Here is a 21,369-nt window from a genome sequence, read left to right as displayed (position 1 = left end):
GTCAATAATGATGTTGAGAAGACTGAACTTTTAAATTCCTAATTTGCTTCTGTGTTCTCTAAGAAAGCAAAAGTAACATCAAGTGATCTTCACTGTGCTGTAGAGGAAAAGGAACATGTGAATAAGTCATACATAAGAATATGGCATATGAATAGTCATGTTGGCTTTAGGCATCAGAATTAATTACATAATTTACCATCTATGTTACATCGATGTCAGTTCAATCAATGATCAACCATTCTCAAAATTTGCCAAAATCAATCTTGGTCAAATGAAGTCTAACTGCTAGCTCATATCCCTGCTGCCTTTTTAGGATTATCTATACAGGATGAGCAGAGTGATTAGCAAACATAAACAGAGCCATGCTGCTTCTGCTGCTTTCCAGTAAGTCACCCTAGTGATGGATTCATAGCTACACTGCTCTGCACTGCTGTATAATGTCTTCCTTGCTGCTGCTTCTGATTATCTGTTACGTACAGGCAGGGGGGTAGGAATCCTTCATGTTTGAGTGTCCTGTATGTGGGAGATCATAGCAAGTAATCTATACCACCTAATTCAGTGATATCTAAAAATTAGCGGATGAGCCAACAGAGGAAAGATTAGTTAAATATCTGGCTACAAGTCATATGTTTTGCAAAATGGTGCCCCAGAGTCATTGCACAAACAAATCCCTGATAATTACATTGCTGTTGCATAATAACATTTGTATTTTTGTCTAATTAGATATACAATGTTTTCTGCCACATATCATTAGCAAATTTCTGATTTAAATAAGTTTGACCATCCGTATGAGGTAGCGTGGCCGAGCGGTCTAAGTTGCAGGATTAAGGCTCCAGTCTCTCTGGAGGCGTGGGTTCAAATCACACCACTGCCATTGTTTATTTGGATCTAATTTTTAGCAAAAATTAGGAAACAGTTGAGGAAGTAAAGGGGGTTGAGAATTTACGAGGCAGCGGTAATTCTATCCTATACTTTTGAACTACAAAAGGTGGAAAACCTGCGAAAACTGAGATTTTAAGATTGGACTGTAGAAAGGCAGTTTTTAATGGACTCAGTAAAAAGGAAGGAAAGGTAGAATGTTCTAAAGGAAAGAAATGTCCAGGAAGGATGGGAGATTTTGCTAAATTAAATTCTCACTGCACAATCAGTAACAATCCCGAAAAGAAGGAAGAATGGAAAGCATTTATGGAGACCAGGATGGCTGAATACTGAACTTAAAAGCTTGCTAAAAAGGAACAAAGAAATGAATATCAAATGAAAAGAAGGGTTCATATCTAAAGAATAATATAATGCTGTCTGCAGGGAAAGCTGGGCTAGCATTAGAAGAGTTAAAGCCAGTAATGAAGTGATGCTTGCAAGAGAGACCAAAGGCAATAAGAAAGGATCTTGGAAGTAAGTCAAAAGTTAAAGAAAAGCCAAAGATGTTATAGGATTTTTAAAGGATGAAAAGGGTAAAGTGGTCAATAATGATGTTGAGAAGACTGAACTTTTAAATTCCTGTTTTGCTTCTGTGTTCTCTAAGAAAGCAAATGTAACATCAAGTGATCTTCACTGTGCTGTAGAAGAAAAGGAACATGTGAGCAAGTCATACATATGAATACAGCATATGAATAGTCATGTTGGCTTTAGGCATCAGAATTAATTACATAATTTACCATCTATGTTACATCCATGTCAGTTCAATAAATGATCAACCATTCTCAAAATTTGCCAAAATCAATCTTGGTCAAAAGAAGTCTAACTGCTAGCTCATATCCCTGCTGCCTTTTTAGGATTATCAATACAGGATGAGCAGAGTGATTAGCAAACATAAACAGAGCCATGCTGATTCTGCTGCTTTCCAATAAGTCACCCTAGTGTTGGATTCATAGCTACACTGCTCTGCACTGCTGTATAATGTCTTCCTTGCTGCTGCTTCTGATTATCTGTTACATACAGGCAGGGCTTTTGGAATCCTTCATGTTTGAGTGTCCTGTATGTGGGAGATCATAGCAAGTAATCTATACCACCTAATTCAGTGATATCTAAAAATTAGCGGATGAGCCAACAGAGGAAAGATTAGTTAAATATCTGGATACAAGTCATATGTTTTGCAAAATGGTGCCCCAGAGTCATTGCACAAACAAATCCCTGATAATTACGTTGCTCATGCATAATAACATTTGTATTTTTGTCTAATTAGATATACAATGTTTTCTGCCACTTATATCATTAGCAAATTTCTGATTTAAATAAGTTTGAACATCTGTATGAGGTAGCGTGGCCGAGTGGTTTAAGTCGCTGGATTAAGGCTCCAGTCTCTCTGGAGGCGTGGATTCAAATCCCACCGCTGCCATTATTTATTTGGATCTAATTTTTACCAAAAATTAGGAAACAGTTGAGGAAGTAAAGGGGATTGAGAATTTAGGAGGCAGCGTTAATTCTATCCTATACTTTTGAACTACAAAAGGTGGAAAACCTGCGAAACTGAGATTTTAAGATTGGACTTTAGAAATGCAGTTTTTAATGGACTCAGTAAAAAGGAAGGAAAGGTAGAGTGTTCTAAAGGAAAGAAATGTCCAGGAATGATGGGAGATTTTGCTAAATTAAATTCTCACTGCACAATCAGTAACAATCCCGAAAAGAAGGAAGAATGGAAAGCATTTATGGAGACCAGGATGGCTAAATACTGAACTTAAAAGCTTGCTAAAAAGGAACAAAGAAATGAATATCAAATGAAAAGAAGGGTTCATATCTAAAGAAGAATATAATGCTGTCTGCAGGGAAAGCTGGGCTAGCGTTAGAAGAGCTAAAGCCAGAAATGAAGTGAGGCTTGCAAGAGAGACCAAAGGCAATAAGAAAGGTTTTTGGAAGTAAGTCAAAAGTTAAAGAAAAGCCAAAGATGCTATAGGATTTTTAAAGGATGAAAAGGGTAAAGTGGTCAATAATGATGTTGAGAATACTGAACTTTTAAATTCCTTTGTAACGGGTCTGGGAGGCGGAACCTCTGAGCTACTATACAAGGGGGCGGTCCTTGTAAGGAAGCGGGTGGTGACAAGGGAAGACGGGCAGGTAGTCACAGCAGGTGACCGGGACAGTCTCTGGGTATAGGGTAGGTAAGACCTGTGACGGCTGAGCCTCCAGTTAGGCTAGCAGGCGGATGACAGATGAGTGCTCCCAGGTGAGCAGGCGAGAGTCTCTGGAAAAGCAGGTGGTCACAGCATGTGACGGCGGAGCCTCCAGGTAGGCTAACAGGCGGATGCAGATGAGTGCTCCCAGGTGAGCAGGCGAGAGTCTCTGGATAAGCAGGTGGTCGCAGCATGTGACGGCGGAGCCTCCAGGTAGGCTAACAGGCGGATGCAGATGAGTGCTCCCAGGTGAGCAGGCGAGAGTCTCTGGATAAGCAGGTGGTCACAGCATGTGACGGCGGAGCCTCCAGGTAGGCTAACAAACAGGTAGCAGGTGAGCGCTCCCAGGTGAGTGGGCAAGCTGGTCCATAGACAGACTGACAGGGGTAGGAAGGCAGACCGTCGGACCTCAGGCTAGCAAGCAGGTAGGAGGAATGTCAGGCAGGAAACAGACAGCAAACTGGCAGGTTTCTGGCAGGTAACTGGCAGGTAACTGGCAACGGGACCTGAGGGCCAAAGCGGAGTAGAGAACAGTGCAACAACATTGCTCGGGCACCTCCATTTTGGAGGAGGTGCCATATATATGGTGAAGTCCTCCGGCCATTGGCCGGGGACTCCTTAGGACGGCGCGCGCGGCCCCTTTAAGAGGGAGGGAGCGCGTGCGCGCGCGCCCTAAGCACAGTGGCCGGGAAGGAGCGCGCGCTGCCAGCAGAGTGGGAGGAGGACGCCGGGCTCGGAGCAGAGGGGTGAGGGGAACAGCGTCCCTGCCTAGCAGAGGGCAGGGACGCCGGCGCGACAGTACCCCCCCTTTAGGCCCCCCCGTTTTTAGGCCAGAGAGAAATTTAGCTAGGATGAGAGGGGCATGGATGTTCTCCCGGGGCTCCCACGTTCTCTCTTCAGGACCAAACCCCTTCCAATCTACTAGAAAAAAGGTCTTCCCTCTTACCCTTTGGTGGCCAGAATGTTCTCTACCTCAAATTCGTTTTCAGCGGAAACCAGAGCAGGAGGCGTACCTGTAGACTTGGAAAAAGAGTTAAGTACCACAGGTTTGAGGAGAGATACATGGAAGGAGTTAGGGATCCGCAAGTTGGCCGGGAGTTTCAATTTATAGGCCACCGGGTTGATCTGACTGATGACCTCCAGAGGACCGATGAACCGAGGCCCTAACTTATAGGAAGGAATCTTGAGCCGGACATACTTGGACGAGAGCCAGACCTTATCCCCTGGACGGAATTGAGGAGGATCCAGACGTTTTTTGTCAGCATGTCTTTTCATACGCTCGGATGACAGAAGGAGTGCGGACCGGGTGCTCTCCCATATGGAGGAAAATTTGTTAACAAGAGATTCCGCAGCCGGATTGTCCACCGAGGCGGAGACGGGAAATGGGATCCGAGGATGCTGACCGAAGACAACAAAAAACGGGGATTTGGAGGAAGATTCGCTCTCGTGATTGTTGTAAGAAAATTCGGCCCATGGCAGGAGATCCACCCAGTCTGAATGGAGGGCATTAACGAAGTGCCGGAGGTAACTGGTCAGGTTCTGATTGATCCGCTCCACTTGACCATTAGACTGTGGGTGGTAAGCGGAGGAGAAGTCCAGGGTGACATCTAGCAGTTTACAATTGGCTCTCCAGAAGCGTGAGGTGAACTGTACCCCACGATCCGACACTATGTGGAGGGGCAGTCCATGAAGACGGAAGATGTGGCGGATAAAGTCTTTAGCCAGCTCGGGTGCAGACGGGAGGCCTGGCAGGGGAACGAAATGAGCCATCTTGGAAAAGCGGTCAGCGACCACCCAAATGACCGTACAACCGGCAGAGACGGGGAGATCAGTTATAAAGTCCATTGCTATATGCTACCAGGGGGCAGCAGGTACTGGGAGCGGAAGGAGGCGACCGGCTGGCAGATGTCTCGGAACCTTGTTGCGGGCGCAGGACACACAGGCTGAAACAAAGTCTATTACGTCCTTGTGCAGGGTAGGCCACCAGTAGTGCCGGGTAATAAGCTGGAGGGTCTTTTTCTGACCGACGTGGCCAGCTAGTTTAGACGAGTGACCCCAGTGTAGGATCTTCTCCCGATCAGGTACTGATACGAACGTCTTACCGGGAGGGAGACGATTTAGACTCACGGGAGACACCTGCATTACTCTGGCGGGATCGATGATGTGTTTCGGTTCTTCCTCGAGATCAGACACCATAAAGGATCGGGATAAGGCGTCCGCCTTGATGTTTTTGTCAGCCGGGCGAAAATGAAGAACAAAATCAAAGCGAGCAAAAAACAAGGACCACCGGGCTTGGCGCGGGTTAAGTCTCTGGGCATGCTGGAGGTAAGCCAAGTTCTTGTGGTCAGTGTAAATTATTACAGGGTGAAGAGCCCCTTCGAGCAGGTAACGCCACTCCTCCAATGCCAGCTTGATGGCCAATAACTCTCGATCTCCTATGGAAGAGTTGCGCTCAGAAGAGGAGAAGAGTTTGGAGAAGAAGCCACAAGTTACCATTCTCCCGGAAGACGATTTTTGGGTAAGTACCGCTCCGGCTCCAGAGGAGGAGGCGTCAACCTCCAGGAAGAACTGCTTGTTGCCATCAGGGCGATGCAGCACCGGGGCGGAAGAGAAGTCCTGTTTTAAGGAAAGAAAGGCCTCCTCTGCTTCGGGCGGCCACTCTCTGGGATTAGTGCCCTTACAGGTGAGGGCGGAAATTGGGGCAGTCCGGGAAGAGAAGTGCGGTATGATGAGGCGGTAGTAGTTGGCGAAGCCCAGGAACCGCTGAATGGCCTTCAACCCCTCCGGTCGAGGCCACTTCTCGATGGCAGACAGTTTCTCAGGATCCATTCGTAGGCCGGTCTGAGAAATTATGTAGCCCAAAAACGGAAGCGAGGTCTGCTCAAAGAGGCACTTCTCATATTTAGCGAAGAGGTGGTTCTGCCTGAGCCTGAGCAGGACCTGACGAACATCCCTCCGGTGAGTCTGGAGATCCGTAGAGAAGACCAAGATGTCGTCCAGGTACACCACCACGCAGGAGTAGAGAAGGTCCCGGAAGATGTTATTGACCAACTCTTGAAAGACGGCGGGGGCGTTACAGAGACCGAAGGGCATTACCAGATATTCGTAGTGGCCGTCCCGGGTGTTGAATGCCGTCTTCCATTCATCCCCCTGACGGATACGGACCAGGTTGTACGCCCCACAAAGGTCCAGTTTGGTGAAGATACTAGCCCCCCTCAGACGATCAAATAATTCCGGAATGAGCGGAATGGGGTACTTATTCTTCACCGTGATCTGGTTTAGGCCTCTATAGTCTATGCAGGGACGGAGAGAGCCGTCCTTCTTTTTAACAAAGAAGAAGCCTGCTCCCGCCGGGGAGGTAGATTTCCGGATAAATCCCCGGGCCAGATTCTCCTCAATATACTCGGACATAGACCGGGTCTCAGCAGCGGACAATGGGTAAATACGCCCACGGGGAGGAGTAGTACCGGGTAACAGGTCGATAGGGCAGTCGTATGGTCTATGAGGGGGTAGTGTATCTGCCTCCTTTTTATTAAAGACATCAGCATATGACCAATAAGGAATCGGAAGTCCAGGTAGATTAGCTGGGGTAGGAGAAGGACGGACGGGATGGACGGGAACCAAACAAGACTTATGACAGTCCTGTCCCCAGCGAAGGACTTCTCCGGTCTTCCAGTCAAGCACGGGTGCATGTCTCTGGAGCCAAGGTAGGCCTAGCAAGAGGGCGTGAGAGAGTCCAGGCAGAACATGAAAGGAGATACTCTCAGAATGCAGCATTCCCACCTGTAGAGTAATGGATTCAGTGATGAGTTGGATGGGACGTGGTAAGAGGCCCCCATCCACGGCAGCAACAGACAAGGGTACAGCCAGAGGTTTGGTGGGGATGCGGTATTTCTCTACCAGGGACTGTGAAATAAGATTCCCGGCTGCTCCAGAGTCAAGTTGGGCTAGTTCGAAATAACGGTTCTCCCCGCAGACGATTGAGACTGACAGCAGCAGAGATGGAGAGGATTTATTCTTGTCTAGGTCGACCTCTCTGAGCGAACCTAGACACAGGCGTTTCCCGACCTCTCCGGGCAGGTACGGATCCGGTGCTCCTTACTGCCATAGTAGAAGCAGCTCCCCTCGGCACGACGTAAGTCCAGACGGGTTTTGACCATCTTGGTCTGGTCGACCTGCATAGGCTCAGGAGGGTGTACCTGGGGAGAAACGGAGGGAGTGATGGGTTTCTGGAAGGAAGGAGCAAGACGTGGAAACCTCCTCTCACGGGTGACCTCTTTGGCACGCTCCTGGAACCGTAGGTCAATCCGGGTGGCAGGAGTTATTAAATCATCGAGAGTGGTAGGAATGTCCCGACCGGCGAGTTCATCTTTAATACGGCCGGACAGACCCTCCCAGAAGACAGATACCAGAGCGTCGTTATCCCAGGCCAGCTCCGAGGCAAGGGTACGGAACCGTATGGCATATTGGCCCACGGTGAGACTTCCCTGACGGAGGCGTAGCAGAGTCGATGCGGATGAGGTCCTCCGTCCAGGTTCGTCGAAGACTTTCCGGAAAGCCATGAGAAAGGCAGGCAAGTCGGACACCAGGGGGTCTCCTCTCTCCCATAGAGGATTCAGCCAAGCCAGTGCCTCCCCCGTGAGATGGGACATGATGAAGGCTACTTTGGCCCGGTCGGAATTAAACTGGTGGGACAGGAGTTCAAAGTGCAGGGTGCACTGGTTTATGAAGCCCCGAGCCTGAGCGGAGTCACCTCCGAAGCGAGGAGGTGCAGAAAGCCGGGGTCCGGAGCAGGATACCATGGTATTGGTGGGCAGCGGCACTGCCGGGTTGCGAGTCATGACTCTAGCGGTGGTTGCTGGTGGAGCAGTCAGAGTGTCCAGGCGTGAGTTGACATTCCGCAGGTGACCCAGGATGGACTCCTGTTGGGACCTCTGACGGGACAGTTCATGACATAGGTCCGAGAGCGAGGGAGCTTGGGTACCACCGGGTTCCATGGCCCGAGCAAACTGTAACGGGTCTGGGAGGCGGAACCTCTGAGCTACTATACAAGGGGGCGGTCCTTGTAAGGAAGCGGGTGGTGACCAGGGAAGACAGGCAGGTAGTCATAGCAGGTGACCGGGACAGTCTCTGGGTAAACGGGCAGGTGGTCACGGCAAGTGACCGGGACAGTCTCTGGGTAAACGGGCAGGAGATCCCAGCAAGTGACCGGGGCAGTCTCTGGGTGAACGGGCAGGAAGTCACAGCAAGTGACCGGGGCAGTCTCTGGGTGAACGGGCAGGAGGTCACAGCAAGTGACCGGGACAGTCTCTGGGTATAGGGTAGGTACGACCTGTGACGGCTGAGCCTCCAGGTAGGCTAGCAGGCGGATGACAGATGAGTGCTCCCAGGTGAGCAGGCGAGAGTCTCTGGAAAAGCAGGTGGTCACAGCATGTGACGGCGGAGCCTCCAGGTAGGCTAACAGGCGGATGCAGATGAGTGCTCCCAGGTGAGCAGGCGAGAGTCTCTGGATAAGCAGGTGGTCGCAGCATGTGACGGCGAAGCCTCCAGGTAGGCTAACAGGCGGATGCAGATGAGTGCTCCCAGGTGAGCAGGCGAGAGTCTCTGGATAAGCAGGTGGTCACAGCATGTGACGGCGGAGCCTCCAGGTAGGCTAACAAACAGGTAGCAGGTGAGCGCTCCCAGGTGAGCGGGCAAGCTGGTCCATAGACAGACTGACAGGGGTAGGAAGGCAGACCGTCGGACCTCAGGCTAGCAAGCAGGTAGGAGGAATGTCAGGCAGGAAACAGACAGCAAACTGGCAGGTTTCTGGCAGGTAACTGGCAGGTAACTGGCAACGGGACCTGAGGGCTGAAGCGGAGTAGAGAACAGTGCAACAACATTGCTCGGGCACCTCCATTTTGGAGGAGGTGCCTTATATATGGTGAAGTCCTCCGGCCATTGGCCGGGGACTCCTTAGGACGGCGCGCTCGGCCCCTTTAAGAGGGAGGGAGCGCGCGCGCGCGCGCCCTAAGCACGGTGGCCAGGAAGGAGCGTGCGCTGCCAGCAGAGCGGGAGGAGGACGCCGGGCTCGGAGCAGAGGGGTGAGGGGAACAGCGTCCCTGCCTAGCAGAGGGCAGGGACACCGGCGCTACACCTGTTTTGCTTCTGTGTTCTCTAAGAAAGCAAATGTAACATCAAGTGATCTTCACTGTGCTGTAGAAGAAAGGGAACATGTGAGCAAGTCATACATAAGAATACGGCATATGAATAGTCATGTTGGCTTTAGGCATCAAAATTAATTACATAATTTACTGTAATGCACACGCCCGGGCTGAGCGGCGTGTGCGTGTGATTCCACTGGACCGTGCCGGAGAGTGAATGCCTGGAGGGGCGTAACTAGGTATTCACCCGATCCGACCAGGGTCGCACGACGGCATACGATGCCAGTGCACCAAGGAGGAACCGAGCAGAGGGACCAGGTGCTACTCCAGGACAGACCCCGGACACGGCTGTTGACCCACACAGGGGAATACAGGAACAGACTGGTTAGGCTGGCTCACAGACTGGTGGGAATAGGCAGGCATGACTGGTATGCAGGCAGGCAGGTATGCAGGCAGGGAGGTACAGGCAAGCACGGCTAGAGTGCAGACAGGGAGGCACTAGCAGGTAGGAACACAGGCGGGATAGGACCCAGTACACACTGGGACTCAGGAACAGAACCACAGATGTGGCGGACAAACACAGCAGAGTGAGGCCGCCCAGAGAGGTGAGCGAGAGCAGGACGAGACCGACTGGAGCAGTGAGCAAGAGTAGAGCAGGACAATGCCGCCTGGAGCGGTGAGTAAGAGTAGAGCAGGAAAATGCCGCCTGGAGCGGTGAGCAAGAGTAGAGCAGGACAAGGCCACCTGGAGCGGTGAGCAAAGGGTCAGAGCTGAACGACACTGCCGGGGCAGTGAGCAAAGGAGTCAGAGCAGAGCGAGACTGCCGGAGCAGTGAGCAAAGGAGTCAGAGCAGGATAGAACCGCCTGAGCGGTGAGCAAAGGAGTCAGAGCAGGCTAGAACCGCCGGAGCGGTGAGCAAAGGAGTCAGAGCAGGCTAGAACCACCGGAGCGGTGAGCAAAGGAGCCAGAGCAGGCTAGAACCGCCGGAGCGGTGAGCAAAGGGGGCAGAGCAGGCAAGAACCGCCGGAGCGGTGAGCAAAGGAGGCAGAGCAGGCTAGAACCGCCAGAGCGGTGAGCAAGGAAGAGCAGGGGAGACAGGGCTCTGTTCACATGGAACAGACAGGAAGGGAAAGACAGAGCCAGATACCCACAGGGTACTTGCAGTGAAGTAGCGAGTGGACCACAAACTCACAAACGGGAGTACAGAGACAACAAGCAGGAGTTAGGTACGAGTTCAGACTCTGCAGAAAAAGGAAAGGAACGGACATAGAGAAACACAGGAAAACAGGCTAGGAGAGTATACAGACAAGAACAGACACAGCAGCAAGATACAGGAGCGGGTCTAGGTAGCAGCCCCTAGATGGCGGGAGGAACAGGCTAGGAGCGTGTTCACACAGGACAGACTAGATACAGGAGCGGGTCTAGGAATGCAGCCCCTAGAGGGCGAGAGGAACAGGCTAGGAGCGTGTTCAGACAGGTCAGGAAATACAGCCTCCAGGATAGGCAGACAAGAGAACACAGAACGGATCTGGCAAATTCAGAGTGCAAGAGCACACTAAATGAAACACAATGCTCAGGCATGGGTTAATTGGAGCAGCTGGTTTAAGTACCAGGTGACAGACAGCAATAGGCTGAGGACGCACAAGGGGTGTGCCTGTAGCAAGTACAAAAAGCAGGAAGTGATCGGGCGCCGCCCTTAAGCAGCAGAAACAGACACAAACAGACAGCATGGAGGGAAGCCAGAGAGACATTCTGGACTGGAGATCAAGTGCGCGCTCTTGCACAGTGGGAGATGGACCACTATGCAAGGACGCCGCCAGGTATGTTGCTGTACCACCCCCTTACGCCCCCTCTTCTTCAGGCCTGCCAGAATGTTCCGCAGGGAATTCGAGGACCAATCCTTCACTTCAAGGAGATCACTTCCACTGTCCACCGGAAAAACTGGTCTCCTCTGGGTAGCTAGGATGCTACCTCCTATCCAGCCATCCTCAGCAACAGACGAAACAGGTGGAGTACCAGGAACAGCACACAAGGAAGTCTCTCTCCATATATTTTCAGGTGGCACCCCAGAGGGTACAGGAGACAACTGGAAGTCCTCCACCTGGTTGGAGGGGAGCAGAGACTTGGGGGTAATCTCTGCTTCGAGGTACATCTTGTCAAGCTCACAGGAAGAAATAGACGGGTTATCAGGTACAGGGTGAGGAAAAGTCACTGTCTCTTTGTTATCTGGTGATACCCCGGAGGATTCAGGAAACAACTGGAGGTTCTCCGCCGGGTCAGAAGAGTGTAAAGGCTCGGGGAAGACATCTGCTTCAGAGTACACTAGGTTGGACTCACTGGACGAAGCAGGCGAAGTATCGGGTGCCGAGTATAGGAAAGTCTGTGTCCGTTCACCACCAGGTGGCACCCCGAAGGGTTCTGGAGACAACTGGAGGTCCTCCGCCTCATCGGAGGGGTGTAGAGACTCATGAATAACCTCTGCTTCGGAGTACACTAGGTTAGACTCACTAGGCGAAGCGAGCGAGGTATCAGCTCCAGGATATAGGAAAGTCTCTGTCCATTCACCACCAGGTGGCACCCCGAAGGGTTCTGGAGACAACTGGAGGTCCTCCGCCTGGTTGGAGGGGTGTAGAGACTCGGGAGTACCTCTGCTTCGGAGTACACTAGGTTGCACTCACTGGACGAAGCGAGCAAGGTATCAGGTACAGAGTATAGGAGAGTCTCTGTCCATTCGCTACCAGGTAGCACCCCAAAGGGTTCAGGAGACAACCGGAGATCCTCCGCCTGATCGGAGGGGTGTAGAGACTCTGGGGTAACCTCTGCTTCGGAGAACACTAGGTCGGACTCACTGGACGAAGCGGGCAAGGTATCAGGTGCAGAGTATAGGGAAGTCTCTCTCCAATTGTCATCAAGTGGTATCCCGGGGGATTCAGGAGGCAACAGGGGGTCCTCCGGTGTGGATTCTGAGTGGGCAGCAGTATCTTCGGGCAGGAGAACTGGTGCACTACCCTCTCACATTACCCGTTGGGGCTTCTCCGGGATACAGGGAGATGAAGCTTCAGTAGGGACTTCAAGGTTGGGGTCAGGAGGTCTCAGGGAGGACAGACCCTGGCGTGACGGCTTGCCTCTACGTCTAGCAAGTCTGGACTGCCTCTTGAGGTTGTGAGAAGTATTCCGGAGAGCGTAGTCACCCTGTGAGGATTCTGGGTGGGCAGTAGTCTCATTGGGCTGGAGGACTATTGCGCTACCCACACACATTACCCATCGGGGCTGCTCCGGGATAATGGGAAGTGAAGCTTCAGCAGGAGCCTCCAGGTTAGGATCATCGAAGACCATTAGAAAGGCCACCAGGAAGGCCATTATGTCCAGGACGATAGCATCCTGTGCGTCCCATAGGGGGGTGATCCAATTCAAGGCATCACCCGCTAGGTAAGACATCATGAATCCCACCTTAGCCCGATCTGTGGGAAAACATAGAGGGTAGAACTTGAAGTGTAGCATGCATTGCTCCACAAATGCACGACTCTGTTTTGGATTCCCATAGTAACGTGGTGGATCCGCAGGAACGAGTGCAAAAAGATCCATCTGGACGGGTGCGTAATTTGCCTGGAACTCAGCTAAGGAAAAAAAATTTTTTATTTATTTATTTTTAATGCACGTATTTGTTGGAGAACGTCTCAGAGAGCGAAGGCCGTGGGGCTCAACGGGAACCATGGCCTGAGCATGCTGTAATGCACATGCCCGGGCTGAGCGGCGTGTGCGTGTGATTCCACTGGACCGTGCCGGAGAGTGAATGCCTGGAGGGGCGTAACTAGGTATTCACCCGATCCGACCAGGGTCGCACGACGGCATACGACGCCAGTGCACCAAGGAGGAACCGAGCAGAGGGACCAGGTGCTACTCCAGGACAGACCCCGGACACGGCTGTTGACCCACATAGGGGAATACAGGAACAGACTGGTTAGGCTGGCACACAGACTGGTGGGAATAGGCAGGCACGAGTGGTATGCAGGCAGGCGGGTATGCAGGCCGGGAGGTACAGGCAAGCACGGCTAGAGTGCAGACAGGGAGGCACTAGCAGGTAGGAACACAGGCGGGATAGGACCCAGTACACACTGGGACTCAGGAACAGAACCACAGATGTGGCGGACAAACACAGCAGAGTGAGGCCGCCCAGAGAGGTGAGCGAGAGCAGGACGAGACTGCCTGGAGCAGTGAGCAAGAGTAGAGCAGGACAAGGCCGCCTGGAGCAGTGAGCAAGAGTAGAGCAGGACAATGCCGCCTGGAGCGGTGAGCAAGAGTAAAGCAGGACAATGCCGCCTAGAGCAGTGAGCAAGAGTAGAGCAGGACAAGGCCGCCTGGAGCAGTGAGCAAAGGGTCAGAGCTGAGTGAGACTACCGGGGCAGTGAGAAAAGGAGTCAGAGCAGAGCGAGACTGCCGGAGCAGTGAGCAAAGGAGTCAGAGCAGAGCGAGACTGCTGGAGCAGTGAGCAAAGGAGTCAGAGCAGGCTAGAACCGCCGGAGCGGTGAGCAAAGGAGTCAGAGCAGGATAGAAGCGCCGGAGCAGTGAGCAAAGGAGTCAGAGCAGGCTAGAACCGCCGGAGCGGTGAGCAAAGGAGTCAGAGCAGGCTAGAACCGCCGGAGCGGTGAGCAAAGGAGTCAGAGCAGGCTAGAACCGCCGGAGCGGTGAGCAAAGGAGTCAGAGCAGGCTAGAACCACCAGAGCGGTGAGCAAAGGAGTCAGAGCAGGCTAGAACCGCCGGAGCGGTGAGCAAAGGAGTCAGAGCAGGCTAGAACCGCCGGAGCGGTGAGCAAAGGAGTCAGAGCAGGCTAGAACCGCCGGAGCGGTGAGCAAGGCAGAGCAGGGGGGACAGGGCTCTGTTCACACGGAACAGACAGGAAGGGAAAGACAGAGCCAGATACCCACAGGGTACTTGCAGTGAAGTAGCGAGTGGACCACAAACTCACAAACGGGAGTACAGAGACAACAAGCAGGAGTTAGGTACGAGCTCAGACTCTGCAGAAAAAGGAAAGGAACCCACATAGAGAAACACAGGAAAACAGGCTAGGAGAGTATACAGATAAGAACAGACACAGCAGCAAGATACAGGAGCGGGTCTAGGTAGCAGCACCTAGATGGCGGGAGGAACAGGCTAGGAGCGTGTTCAGACAGGACAGGCAAGATACAGGAGCGGGTCTAGGTAATCGGCCCCTAGAAGGCGGGAGGAACAGGCTAGGAGCGTGTTCAGACAGGACAGACTAGATACAGGAGCGGGTCTAGGAATGCAGCCCCTAGAGGGCGAGAGGAACAGGCTAGGAGCGTGTTCAGACAGGCCTGGAAATACAGCCTCCAGGATAGGCAGACAAGAGAACACAGAACGGACCTGGAACATTCAGAGTGCAAGAGCACACTAAATGAAACACAATGCTCAGGCATGGGTTAATTGGAGCAGCTCTTATAAGTACCAGGCGACATACAGCAATAGGCTGAGGACGCACAAGGGGTGTGCCTGTAGCAAGTACAAAAATCAGGAAGTGATCGGGCGCCGCCCTTCAGCAGCAGAAACAGACACAAACAGACAGCATGGAGGGAAGCCAGGGAGACATTCTGGGCTGGAGATCAAGAGCGCGCTCTTGCACAGTGGGAGATGGACCACTATGCAAGGACGCCGCCAGGTATGTTACATTTACCATCTATGTTACATCGATGTCAGTTCAATCAATGATCAACGATTCTCAAAATATGCCAAAATCAATCTTGGTCAAATGAAGTCTAACTGCTAGCTCATATCCCTGCTGCCTTTTTAGGATTATCAATACAGGATGAGCAGAGTGATTAGCAAACAAAAACAGAGCCATGCTGCTTCTGCTGCTTTCCAGTAAGTCACCCTAGTGATGAACTCATAGCTACATTGCTCTGCACTGCTGTATAATGTCTTCCTTGCTGCTGCTTCTGATTATCTGTTACGCACAGGCAGGGGTGTAGGAATCCTTCATGTTTGAGTGTCCTGTATATGCGAGATCATAGCAAGTAATCTATACCACCTAATTCAGTGATATCTAAAAATTAGCGGATGAGCCAACAGAGGAAAGATTCGTTAAATATCTGGATACAAGTCATATGTTTTGTAAAATGGTGCCCCAGAGTCAATGTACAAACAAATCCCTGATAACTACGTTGCTCATGCATAATAACATTTGTATTTTTGTTTAATTAGTTATACAATGTTTTCTGCAACTTATATCATTAGCAAATTTCTGATTTAAATGAGATTGAACATCCGTATGAGGTAGTGTGGCCGAGCGGTCTAAGGTGCTGGATTAAGGCTCCAGTCTCTCTGGAGGCATGGGTTCAAATCTCACCACTGCCATTATTTATTTGCATCTAATTTTTACCAAAAAATTAGGAAACAGTTGAGGAAGTAAAGGGGATAGAGAATTTAGGAGGCAGCGGTAATTCTATCCTATACTTTTGAAATACAAAAGGTGGAAAACCTACGAAAACTGAGATTTTAAGATTGGACTGTAGAAAGGCAGTTTTTAATGGACTCAGTAAAAAGGAAAGAAAGGTAGGATGTTCTAAAGGAAAGTAATGTCCAGGAAGGCTGGGAGATTTTGCTAAATTAAATTCTCACTGCACAATTAGTAACAATCCCGAAAAGAAGGAATAATGGAAAGCATTTATAGAGACCAGGATGGCTGAATACTGAACTTAAAAGCTTGCTAAAATTGAACAAAGAAATGAATATCAAATGAAAAGAAGGGTTCATATCTAAAGAAGAATATAATGCTGTCTGCAGGGAAAGCTGGGCTAGCATTAGAAGAGCTAAAGCCAGTAATGAAGTGAGGCTTGCAAGAGAGACCAAAAGCAATAAGAAAGGATTTTGGAAGTAAGTCAAAAGTTAAAGAAAAGCCAAAGATGCAATAGGGTTTTTAAAGGATGAAAAGGGTAAAGTGGTCAATAGTGATGTTGAGAAGACTGAACTTTTAAATTCCTGTTTTGCTTCTGTGTTCTCTAAGAAAGCAAATGTAACATCAAGTGATCTTCACTGTGCTGTAGAAGAAAAGGAACATGTGAGTAAGTCATACGTATGAATACAGCATATGAATAGTCATTTGGCTTTAGGCATCAGAATTAACTACATAATTTACCATCTATGTTACATCCATGTCAGTTCAATCAATGATCAACCATTCTCAAAATTTGCCAAAATCAATCTTGGTCAAAAGAAGTCTAACTGTTAGCTCATATCCCTGCAGCCTTTTTTAGGATTATCAATACAGGATGAGCAGAGTGATTAGCAAACACACACAGAGCCATGCTGCTTCTGCTGCTTTCCAATAAGTCACCCTAGTGATGAACTCATAGCTACATTGCCCTGCACTGCTGTATAATGTCTTCCTTGCTGCTGCTTCTGATTATTTGTTACGTACAGGCAGGGGTGTAGGAATCCTTCATGTTTGAGAGTCCTGTATATTGGAGATCATAGCAAGTAATCTATACCACCTAATACAGTGATATCTTAAAATTAGCGGATGAGCCAACAGAGGAAAGATTAGTTAAATATCTGGATACAAGTCATATGTTTTGTAAAATGGTGCCCCAGAGTCAATGTACAAACAAATCCCTGATAACTACGCTGCTCCTGAATACTAACATTTTATTTTTGTATAATTAGTTATACAATGTTTTCTGCAACTTATATCTTAGAAAATTTCTGATTTAAATAAGTTTGTAAATCCGTATGAGGTAGCGTGGCCGAGCAGTCTAAGGCGCAGGATTAAGGCTCCAGTCTCTCTGGAGGCATGGGTTCAAATCTCACCGCTGCCATTATTTATTTGCATCTAATTTTTGCCAAAAAATTTAGAAACAGTTGAGGAAGTAAAGGGGGTTGAGAATTGAGGAGGTAGCGGTAATTCTATCCTATACTTTTGAACTACAAAAGGTGGAAAACCTGCAAAAACTGAGATTTTAAGATTGGACTGTATAAAGGCAGATTTTAATGGACTCAGTAAAAAGGAAGGAAAGGTAGGATGTTCTAACGGAAAGAAATGTCCAGGAAGGATGGGAGATTTTGTGAAATTAAATTGTCACTGCACAATCAGTAACAATCCCGAAAAGAAGGAAGAATGGAAAGCATTTATGGAGACCAGGATGGCTGAATACTGAACTTAAAAGCTTGCAAAAAAGGAACAAAGAAATGAATATCAAATGGAAAGAAGAATATAATGCTGTCTGCAGGGAAAGCTGGGCTAGCGTTAGAAGAGCTAAAGCCAGTAATGAATTGAGGCTTGCAAGAGAGACCAAAAGCAATAAGAAAGGATTTTGGAAGTAAGTCAAAAGTTAAAGAAAAGCCAAAGATGCTATATGATTTTTAAAAGATGAAAAGGGTAAAGTGGTCAATAATGATGTTGAGAAGACTGAACTTTTAAATTCCTATTTGGCTTCTGTGTTCTCTAAGAAAGTAAATGTAACATCAAGTGATCTTCACTGTGCTGTAGAAGAAAAGGAACATGTGAACAAGTCATACGTATAAATACTGCATATGAGGGGTCATGTTGGCATTAGGCATCAGAATTAATTACATAATTTACCATCTATATTACATCCATCTCAGTTCAATCAATGATCAACCATTCTAAAAATTTGCCAAAATCAATCTTGGTCAAAAGAAGTCTAAATGCTAGCTCATATCCCTGCTGCCTTTTTAGGGTTATCAATGCAGGATTTTCTGCCACTTACATCAAAAGCAAACTTCTGATATAAATAACTTTAAACATCTGTAAGAGGTAGCGTGGCCAAGCCGTCTAAGCTGCTGGATTTAGGCACAATTCTCTCTGGATGTGTGGGTTCAAATCCCACTGCTGTCATTATTTATTTAGATATAATTTTTACCAAAAATTAGGAAACGGTTGAGGAAGTAAAGGGGATTCAGAACTTAGGATGCAGCGATCATGCTATCCTATAATTTTGAACTACAAAAGGAGGAAAATCTGCGAAAACTGAGATTTTAAGATTGGACTGTAGAAAGGCAGTTTTTAATGGACTCAGTTAAAATGAAGGAAAGGTAGGATGTTCTAAAGGAAAGAAATGTCCAGGAAGGATGGGAGATTTTGCTAAATTAAATTCTCACTGCACAATCAGTAACAATCCCGAAAAGAAGGAAGAATGGAAAGCATTTATGGAGACCAGGACGGCTGAATATTGAACTTAAAAGCTTGCTAAAAAGGAATAAAGAAATGAATATCAGATGGAAAGAAGGGTTCATATCTAAAGAAGAATATAATGCTGTCTGCAGGGAAAGCTGGGCTAGCTTTAGAAGAGCTAAAGCCAGTAATGAATTGAGGCTTGCAAGACAGACCAAAAGCAATAAGAAAGGATTTTGGAAGTAAGTCAAAAGTTAAAGAAAAGCCAAAGATGCTATAGGGTTTTTAAAGGATGAAAAGGGTAAAGTGGTCAATAATGATGTTGAGAAGACTGAACTTTTAAATTCCTAATTGGCTTCTGTGTTCTCTAAGAAAGCAAATGTAACATCAAGTGATCTTCACTGTGCTGTAAAAGAAAAGGAACATGTGAACAAGTCATTCGTATGATTACTGCATATGATTGGTCATTTTGGCATTAGGCATCAGAATTAATTACATAATTTACCATCTATGATTAATCCATGTCAGTTCAATCAATGATCAACCATTCTCAAAATTTGCCAAAATCAATCTTGGTCAAAAGAAGTCTAACTGCTAGCTCATATCCCTGCTGCCTTTTTAGGTTTATCAATACAGGATGAGCAGATTGATTACCAAACATAAACAGAGCCATGCTGCTTCTGCTGCTATCCAGTAAGTCACGCTAGTGATGTACTCATAGCTACATTGCTCTGCACTGCTGTATAATGTCTTCCTTGCTGGTGCTTCTAATTATCTGTTACGTACAGGCAGGGGTGTAGGAATCCTTCATGTTTGAGTGTCCTGTATATGGGAGATCATAGCAAGTAATCTATACCACCTTATTCAGTGATATTTAAAAATTAGCGGATGAGCCAATAGAGGAAAGATTAGTTAAATATCTGGATACAAGTCATATGTTTTGTAAAATGTTGCCCCAGAGTCAATGTACAAACAAATCCCTGATAATTACGTTGCTGTTGCATAATAACATTTGTCATTTTGTTTTATTGGATTTAAAATATTTTCTGAAACTTACATCAAAAGGAAACTTCTGATATAAATAACTTTAAACATCCGTAAGAGGTAGCATGGCTGACCGGTCTAATGCGCCTGATTTAGACTCCAGTGTCTGTGGAGGCGTGGGTTCAAATGTTGTAATTCATTTGGATCTAATTTTTAACAAAAATTAGGAAACGGTTGAGTAAGTAAAGAGTATTGAGAACTTAGGAGGCAGCGATCATGCTATCCTATAATTTTGAACTACAAAAGGAGGAAAACCTGCGAAAACTGAGATTTTAAGATTGGACTGTAGAAAGGCAGTTTTTAATGGACGCCGTAAAAAGGAAGGAAAGGTATGATGTTCTAAAGGAAAGAAATGTCCAGGAAGGATGGGAGATTTTGCTAAATTAAATTCTCACTGCACAATCAGTAACAATCCCGAAAAGAAGGAAGAATGGAAAGCATTTATGGAGACCAGGATGGCTGAATACTGAACTTAAAAGCTTGCAAAAAAGGAACAAAGAAATGAGTATCAAATGGAAAGAAGGGTTCATATCTAAAAAAGAATATAATGATGTCTGCAGGGAAAGCTGGGCTAGCATTAGAAGAGCTAAAGCCAGTAATGAATTGAGGCTTGCAAGAGAGACCAAAAGCAGTAAGAAAGGATTTTGGACGTAAGTCAAAAGTTAAAGAAAAGCCAAAGATGCTACAGGCTTTTTAAATGATGAAAAAGGTAATGTGGTCAATAATGATGTTGAGAAGAATGAACTTTTAAATTCCTGTTTGGCTTCTCTGTTCTCTATGAAAGCAAATGTAACATCAAGTGATCTTCACTGTGCTGTAGAAGAAACAGAACATGTGAAAAAGTCATACGTATGAACACTGCATATGAGTGGTCATGTTAGCTTTAGGCATCAGAATTAATTACATAATTTACCATCTATGTTACATCCATGTCAGTTCAATCAATGATCAACCATTCCCATAATTTGTCAAAATCAATCTTGGTCAAAAGAAGTCTAACTGCTAGCTCATATCCCTGCTGCCTTTTTAGGATTATCAATACAGGAAGAACAGAGTGATTAGCAAACATAAACAGAGCCATGCTGCTTCTGCTGCTTTCCAGTAAGTCACCCTAGTGATGGATTCATAGCTACACTGCTCTGCACTGCTGTATAATGTCTTCCTTGCTGCTGCTTCTGATTATCTGTTACATACAGGCAGGGGTGTAGGAATCCTTCATGTTTGAGAGTCCTGTATATGGGAGATCATAGCAAGTAATCTATACCACCTAATTCAGTGATATCTAAAAATTAGCGGATGAGCCAACAGAGGAAAGATTAGTTAAATATCTGGATACAAGTCATATGTTTTGTAAAATGGTGCCCCAGAGTCAATGTACAAACAAATTCCTGATAATTACGTTGCTGTTGCATAATAACATTTGTCTTTTTGTCTTTTTGGATACAAAATATTTTCTGCCACTTACATCAAAAGCAAACTTCTGATATAAATAACTTTAAACATCTGTAAGAGGTAGCGTGGCCGAGCGGTCTAAGGCGCTGGATTTAGGCTCCAGTCTTTCTGGGGACGTGGGTTCAAATCTCACCGCTGCTATTATTTATTTGGATCTAATTTTTACCAAAAATTAGGAAACGGTTGAGGAAGTATAGGGGATTGAGAACTTAGGAGTCAGCGATCATGCTATCCTATAATTTTGAAATACAAAAGGAGGAAAACCTGCGAAAACTGAGATCTTAAGATTGGACTGTAGAAAAGCAGTTTTTAATGGACTCAGTAAAAAGGAAGGAAAGGTAGGATGTTCTAAAGGAAAGAAATGTCCAGGAAGGATGGGAGATTTTGCTAAATTAAATACTCACTGCACAATCAGTAACAATCCAGAAAAGAAGGAAGAATCGAAAGCGTTTATGGAGACCAGGATGGCTGAATACTG

General features: G+C 47.5%; 3 non-coding genes across 3 annotated transcripts; all 3 read left to right on the top strand.

Annotated features, from left to right (window-relative positions):
• Positions 1-2,253: 2,253 nt before the first annotated feature.
• On the top strand, positions 2,254-2,335 carry TRNAL-AAG (transfer RNA leucine (anticodon AAG)). The gene has a single exon. It is a non-coding gene; the product is annotated as a tRNA-Leu (tRNA).
• A 13,202-nt stretch (positions 2,336-15,537) lies between these two features.
• On the top strand, positions 15,538-15,619 carry TRNAL-AAG (transfer RNA leucine (anticodon AAG)). Its single transcript has one exon. It is a non-coding gene; the product is annotated as a tRNA-Leu (tRNA).
• Positions 15,620-20,950: 5,331 nt separating this feature from the next.
• Positions 20,951-21,032, top strand: TRNAL-UAG (transfer RNA leucine (anticodon UAG)). Its single transcript has one exon. It is a non-coding gene; the product is annotated as a tRNA-Leu (tRNA).
• The last annotated feature ends 337 nt before the right edge of the window (positions 21,033-21,369 follow it).

The sequence above is a fragment of the Phyllobates terribilis genome, unplaced genomic scaffold, assembly GCF_046119375.1.
Source record: "Phyllobates terribilis strain yellow unplaced genomic scaffold, ASM4611937v1 Scaffold_11__3_contigs__length_659146591, whole genome shotgun sequence".
NCBI lineage: Eukaryota > Metazoa > Chordata > Amphibia > Anura > Dendrobatidae > Phyllobates > Phyllobates terribilis.
This window is presented reverse-complemented; position numbering and strand designations above follow the sequence as displayed.